General features: G+C 45.2%; 2 non-coding genes across 2 annotated transcripts; both read right to left on the bottom strand.

Annotated features, from left to right (window-relative positions):
• Positions 1-5,570: 5,570 nt before the first annotated feature.
• On the bottom strand, positions 5,571-5,642 carry TRNAH-GUG (transfer RNA histidin (anticodon GUG)). The gene has a single exon. It is a non-coding gene; the product is annotated as a tRNA-His (tRNA).
• A 1,440-nt stretch (positions 5,643-7,082) lies between these two features.
• Positions 7,083-7,154, bottom strand: TRNAH-GUG (transfer RNA histidin (anticodon GUG)). Its single transcript has one exon. It is a non-coding gene; the product is annotated as a tRNA-His (tRNA).
• Between the last annotated feature and the right edge of the window lies 1 nt (position 7,155).

Below are 7,155 nucleotides of genomic sequence, written 5' to 3'. Positions count from 1 at the left end.
TCCGTAAGATGTTTCTGTAACAATCCCCTCTCTTCTGTGTACCATGGGAGCCCCACCTACCTCCTCCCATCCAACTGCTCCCACTGCATTGCTTCCCAGTCCAGGCAGGCATATCTCACATCACAGATAATCAGCTCTCTAGTGATACCTGCTTCTCCCGTGTCGTTTCCACACACGCCCTCCTTACATGCAAACAGCCCTCACACGAACGCCTCGCACCCACCCGCGCAGCCGCTAGGAGCAGGCCCACCCGGCCCAGACGGCAGCGTGCACACACGCAGAAATCCCTTCGAGTCAAATCCCAGGCTTCATTGTCAATCAGGTTAGTGACAGAATAGAAACAGACAAGTCAATAAATCAAGTCTAGAAACAGTTCCAATGTTGTCTGTCACAAACCCCTTATCCTCTCGAGGCTCGGATGCTCAAGCGACAGGCATTTTTGTCTTAGAAATAAAGCCAGTTTCCCCACAGAAATAATGTAGCCCTGAAGCAAACGCCAACATTTGCTTTTGGCTCTGCTGGGGAGGTAGCAGCTTCACATCATCCTCATCCCCCTGGGCACTGCCTCAGAGTCTCTCTCACCCTTGGGCTCACATTTGCCATGGGAGGGAGCAAAGAGCCACATTAGGCCCCAAAGGGAAGGGGGCTCAGAGGTGGGGGGAGTAAGAGAAGGATGTAATGGCAAAACTGTGAATCCCCTAGGAATCCCAGGGCCCAGGTCAAAACATTTGGAGAAATGTTTGTTGGGTTTCTGCTTTGTGCCTATTCTAGTTGGCATCATAGGACAATGCTTCTCAAACTTTAATGTGAACACAATCACCTAGGAAACCTGTTACACTGCCGTTTCTGATTCTGTAGGTCTAGCTGGGGTGGGGTCCCAGACTGTAGTTCTAACAAGCTCACAGGTTATACAGATGCTGCTGGTCCCCACCCCCACCCCCAAACATACACATGCGCTTGGAGTAGTAGGGTTGTAGGAAACACTGACTCAGGAGTCCAATAGTTGCAGGCTCTATCTAGCCTGATCTCTGGGCAAGGTACTCAGTGCAACTGATGCTCACTTTCCTTATATCTGCAGAGGGCATAATAACTGTTGTGGGAAGATTAGGGGAGATGATGGACAATGAACATGCTCTGAAACCTGTAAAATGCTTACAATGGTAGGTATCAAATGAAGCCATGTTTGTTTAAGAAGTAGGGAGTTAAGCTGCGGACAGCTCAGAGGAACGGAATCAATCAAGTCTACACAAAAGATGGCAGGCTTCATGGGGCAGGTAGACCTGAGCTGGGTAGGATTTGGGCAGATGAAGCAAAAGAACAAAAGGTTACTCCAAGCTATGAGGCCAGCATGAGCTGAGCCACAGCAATGAGGTAGGAAGCAGCATAAAGAAGCGGGGTATACCTGGTGGAAAAGAATAGAAAAAAATGTTAGATGAGGAGGGGGGTGGATATCATAAAAGTAGAATTTAAATGATAATTTTAAAATTAATACCCTGTGTACACCTTGCACTTGTACACCTGTTTTAGATTATCTGTTAATGTACTTTCTTCCCTCACCAGAGTGGACTCCTGGAAGCAGGCTGTTGAGCACCTCATAGGGGCCAAGCAGCTTGCTAGGAACCAGGGTATAGAGGTGAGGTCATCACAGCAAGGCTCTCTGAGTCTTGAGTGAGGTTTGCCAGATGCAAAGTCATCCATTTTAAGTATTACACCATAAAATCAGGATTCTGTAGGGGAGCAGGGTCCTCCCATCTCTTAGTGCAGAGCCTATTGTGTGGCAGGAGCTTAACAAATGTTGAAATGAATAAAGATCATTTCTCTTGTTCTTATTTTTATATAGCTATAATTGTGGTATACACAATTTTATGTCCTTATTTTTTTTCACTTAACATTGCATAGTTTCCCTCATTTTTATTATGTAAACTTTATTTTCTTCCAAATTTTTTTTTAAATGTCAAACCTACAGACAAGGTCAAAGAAAGTACAGTGGAAATCTGTATACCCTTCACCTAAATTCACTACTTTTTAACATTTTGCCATATTTACTTTATCCCTTTCTCTTTTTTCCTTAACCATTTGATGCAAGTTGCAAATATCATGACACTTTTGCTGTAAATAATTCAGCTGCCATTTCATAAAAATAAAGAATTCTTCTATAGGGCCATTCAAACACGTCCACAATAGTGTTGTTTATTATGCAGTCCATATTAAATTTTTTCCATTTTGCCAAAATGTCTTTTATATACATATTTTTTTGTCCTGATTCAGGATTTAATCAGGGCTCTCCCATAGCATTTGTTTGTTAAGTTTCTTTAGTCTTTTGAAATCTTGACCAGTTCCCCTATTTTATCGTTGTTATTTGTTTTTCATGACATTGATCACTATGAAGCATCCAGGGCAGTTGTCATGTAGAATGTCCCACATTCTGGGTTTTTCCAGTTTCCTCCTGATTTGACTCAGATTAGACATTTTGGAAAGGACCACTACATAGGGGATGTTGTGGACTTCCCACTATATTACACTGGCAGGCCGGTAGCACACATTTGTCCCTTCATTGGTGATGCTGGGCTCAATCACTTGGTTAATTTGGAGTCCATCAGATCTTTCCTTTACAATTTAAAGTAAGCTGTGGTTGGGATATCCTGAGATATCCTTGATTATTTGCTCCCAACAATGTTTTGTCCAATGGTTTTTAGCTTCCACTGATGATCTCTCCTTCTATTTGTCATGATGTTGGGGATTGCAAAATGGTGACTCTAATTCTTTCATTTCTTCTGCATTTATTATCTGGCATTTTCTTGTAAAGAAGAGCTGCTGCTGCTTCTCTCTCTGCCTCTCTGTTTCTCTCTCTCTTTCATCTCCATGGTCTCAAAAATTATCTATTTCTCTGTCTACCTATTCAGTGTGATATAATCCGTTACTATTATTACTCATTACTTTTTGATGCTCAAATTGTCCCAAATTTGGCCAACAGGAGCCCTTTAAAGAGGCTTCTGTGTCCTTTTGACTTGGTCCCATCAATCTTTAAGCAGTTAACTTTCTTTCTTACAGAAAATATTTCAGACTTATGCTTCCCCTGCCGTAGACCTATAATCAGTCATTTTTTTTTTTTAAGGGAACCTTACTCCTTTTGGTTGGAAATGGTATTTAAAAGTTGACCTAGGGGCACCTGGGTGGCTCAGTCGTTAAGCGTCTGCCTTCGGCTCAGGTCATTGTTCCAGGGTCCTTCGTGATAGGCTCCCTGCTTAGCTGGGAGCCTGCTTCTCCCTCTCCCACTCACCCTGCTGTGTTCCCTCTCTCGCTGTGTCTCTCTCTGTCAGATAAATAAATAAAATCTTAAAAAAAAAATAAAGGTTGACCTAATACTTCATTTATGTACTTTTGATACTTTAAAAAAAAAACTATTCAATATATCATCAAATGAACATATTTTATTTTGGTTCAATCTTACTTTATTTGTTGAGCATTCAGGGTATTTGCACTCTCTTCCCTTCTAAATAACCCTGTAATAAACATCTTTATGCAGATACCTTTTCCAAGTTTAGGATTATTTCCTTTAGCAAGATCCCCAGAAATGGAATTATTGGGGTAAAGGGTGTACATTTTTTTTTTCTGACTCTTGATACACATTGCCTAGTTGGTCTCATAGGTTTTTAAAGTCAACAATGACTTCTAAGTGTCAAACCCAATGATTTTATCTTATTCCTCTTTCTTTTTTGCAGCACCTGAATCTTCTGACCTCTATCCCTGAAACCTCCTTCTCCCAAACTTTCCTTAAATGACACTGTTATGATTCTCCTTTCTTTCAGGCCACACCCTCTTCCTCCTTTAACCTCCTACATTTGTGTATGTCCCAAGGCCTAGTTCTTAGCCCTTACTTTTCTTTTCTTTTTTTTTAAAGATTTTATTTATTTATTTGAGAGAGAGAGAATGAGAGACAGAGACCATGAGAAGGAGGAAGGTCAGAGGGAGAAGCAGACTCCCTGCCGAGCAGGGAGCCCGATGCGGGAGTCGATGCGGGAGTCGATGCGGGAGTCGATGCGGGAGTCGATGCGGGAGTCGATGCGGGAGTCGATGCGGGAGTCGATGCGGGAGTCGATGCGGGGAGTCGATCCCGGGACTCCAGGATCATGACCTGAGCCGAAGGCAGTCGCTTAACCAACTGAGCCACCCAGGCGCCCCAGCCCTTACTTTTCTTAGTGGGTACTAAGTGGGGTGTCCTCACTTCTCTTTGTCTAAGTTTGGATGCCCAGTCCTCTCCTGAGTTCTGATCCCTTCTGGGTTTTGCCTTCTTCTAAGACTGGTCCTTGTCTTCTGTCTCCAGCCTTGCCTCAGGCCCATCTCTGTTCACAAACTTGAGAGGGCAAACGTATCTTAGTACACTCACACATGCACTCTCTTCTTTGAGATTCTAGATAGAGATGGAGTTTCATTTGGGCCAAGTTTTCTATTTGTCTGATGTGAAGATAACATGTATTTGAAAGAATACAACGTAAGGTACAATCATGAAGTAAACTGGCCCACTTCACTCATTTATGGACTCCATAAGAAACCTCTCTTCAAATATTTATGGAGAGGTTGTATGCTTGGAAAATATACATAGTAAGATTCAGTTCTACCTTTGATTAACTTGAATTTTCTAACTCTAGTGGCCTGTAATTTAAGTTTGATCCTCATAATAAGATAACAGAGAGATGGAAGTGAAGGGTCTCCAAATGGACTACCAAGTCAAGTCCGTCTTCCCAACCCCAAACCTAGGATGCTACCCTGCCCTTCCAACGTGAAATCAAAATAGGACTGCTTCTCAACAGAGCCCAGGCTCCCATCCAAAGGTTTTTATAAGCACAATAAGGTATCTGTTTCCTCTATCTCACCAACCCAGCCATCCCTCACCTACCCCAGCCAGGATCCAGGGCCTAGGGAGAAAAAGGACAGGATCAGTGGGGAGATATTCCCTCCCTGTATGTGTACTCTTCCTTGTAAAGGGAGATTGCCTATTAGTGCAAATATATCACCTCAAGTTCTGCCTGACTTCTGGGGGTGAGGGCAAGGAAGGGAAGAAGTCATTTGTATTATGCAAGAAGGGGGGGGACATATTTTTATACATATATGCTATATAAATGTTTGTTTATACAAGGGCTGTCATGGAAAGATATGAAGGAAACTGCAATAACTGGGGGATGAAGTGAAGAATGAGAGGGAGACTTACTTTTCCTTGGACTTGTGCGCATGTATTCTCTATTTAAACATAAACAACTCAATTTTAAAAAATTCATAAAAAGGAAAAAATCGCAAGGTCATGGGGGCGCTGTTTTGCTGCTGTAGAATGATTTAGACACCGATTTTCAATTTCTTCAGGAGGGAAGGGATTATAACTGCTGTGAAACTGAATTCACAGCATTAAGTGAGAATTACTGGAGGTGGCGATCTTAGGGGTGGCTCACTCTTCAAGGCAGAAAGACGCGGTGGTTCATTTCAAGAAGGCGAATTGTGATCTCTATAAAACATTATCGACCGCAAGAAGAAAAATTTAAAAAGACGAGCCCCTTGCCGTGCCATTGTTCCCACAATGCCGTGACTCGGATTCGAACCGAGGTTGCTGCGGCCACAACGCAGAGTACTAACCACTATACGATCACGGCGAGCTACCGGGGACCTGTAAGGATGGCCTTCTGATTGTCCTCTTCAATAGTCATAGGCCTTCGCAGTGTGCACGTCACCGAGAGACCCACCTATGGGGCGGAGTTCCAGCCTAACACTGAATCTGAGAATGCGCAGGCGCATTGCGCTCTGGCCAGTTGCTCGGGTTCTCTCAGGTTTTGGTCCCTTAGCCACAGAAATGGTGATGTTGCGGTGGGGAAGGGTGGGTTCTATGGGAATGGGGTGGGATTTGGGGGGGGGGGCACTTGGGCATCCAGGGACGGGACTGGCCGGAACTCAGTGTTCACAAGTTGTGTGATTCCCATTCCTAGGAAGATGCCCATCTCCTGTGCCTGGGAGGGTCTGCAGGGGACGCTCCTAAGGGGTTCTCGTCCTTGCTGATTCCCCCAGAAGTGACCCAACATCGCCTCGGTGGAGGATGTGGACGCCCTCAGGACCGATTGGCTACGTAGAAGGGGCTCAATGAATGCATCTCACCCTGCCGATCCCCTCCCCACCAACTTCCTCGCAGCTTCTGTTCCTGCCCCGACGGCCCTGACTCCTCCCTCACAGTACTGCCGCCGCAGGACCCGGTGCCCACCTTGGTTGTGCCCCGGGCGGCAACAGGCACCAGTCCGGTTTTTCTTCTTGTCCATCAGTGCTCCCGCCCCCACGACGCTTAGAACCAGGCCGAGTCCACAGTAGGCAGAGGCTTTTTGCTAAACTGAGAAGGTGCCACTGGTTCTAACAAGAGAATCCACGGTGACCATCTGTCTGCTCTAATCATCACCCCCACCCCCTGCAGAGTCACCGGAGGGGTGTTACTAAACACCAATTGAATCCTTTCACTCCTCCACCCCTCACCCCCACCCACAGACTGCAGGAAATTCGTCCACCTTTTCCAGCCCTTGGCCTTGCCTCAGCGTCGTTTCCCATTCCTGAATTACTTCCATTCATTCATTCAACAGGTCCTTTAGAGGTGGGGAAGGGAGAAGATTTATAAAGAATTGCCGATAGTTCCTTTTTGAGACCTCCTTCATACCTTTGCCCACAAGATTATCCTGGCTGCTCGGCAAATTCCTTCTCTGCCTGTAGAGCTACTTCAAAAGTCACCTCCTCTGCGAAGCCTTCTCTTTCTATTATGGTTGGGAGTCCTTTTCCAGTGCTGCCATAGAAATTCGTACATATGCCTATGACAACAATTAGCCTTGTGAGTGCTCTGTGCTTTGTCCGCACTGAACGGCATCGCGGGTAGGCTGAGTAACCGGAAGCCTATATTCTTTGGAAGTCCAATTTAGCCAGAGCTGGCGTGACGTAAACGTCGTTTCCAGCTGTCACAAGAGGATTGGGATCCATTTTCGAGAATGTTGTTACAAATTCGAAATAAAAATGGAGGACGGCGATAAAAACCCGAACCCCCTGCCGTGCCATTGCTCTCGCAATGCCGTGACTCGGATTCGAACCGAGGTTGCTGCGGCCACAACGCAGAGTACTAACCACTATACGATCACGGCG

The sequence above is a fragment of the Mirounga angustirostris genome, unplaced genomic scaffold (assembly GCF_029215605.1).
Source record: "Mirounga angustirostris isolate CCGP_5_RB_7025 unplaced genomic scaffold, mMirAng1.0.hap1 SCAF_9, whole genome shotgun sequence".
Taxonomy (NCBI): domain Eukaryota; kingdom Metazoa; phylum Chordata; class Mammalia; order Carnivora; family Phocidae; genus Mirounga; species Mirounga angustirostris.
This window is presented reverse-complemented; position numbering and strand designations above follow the sequence as displayed.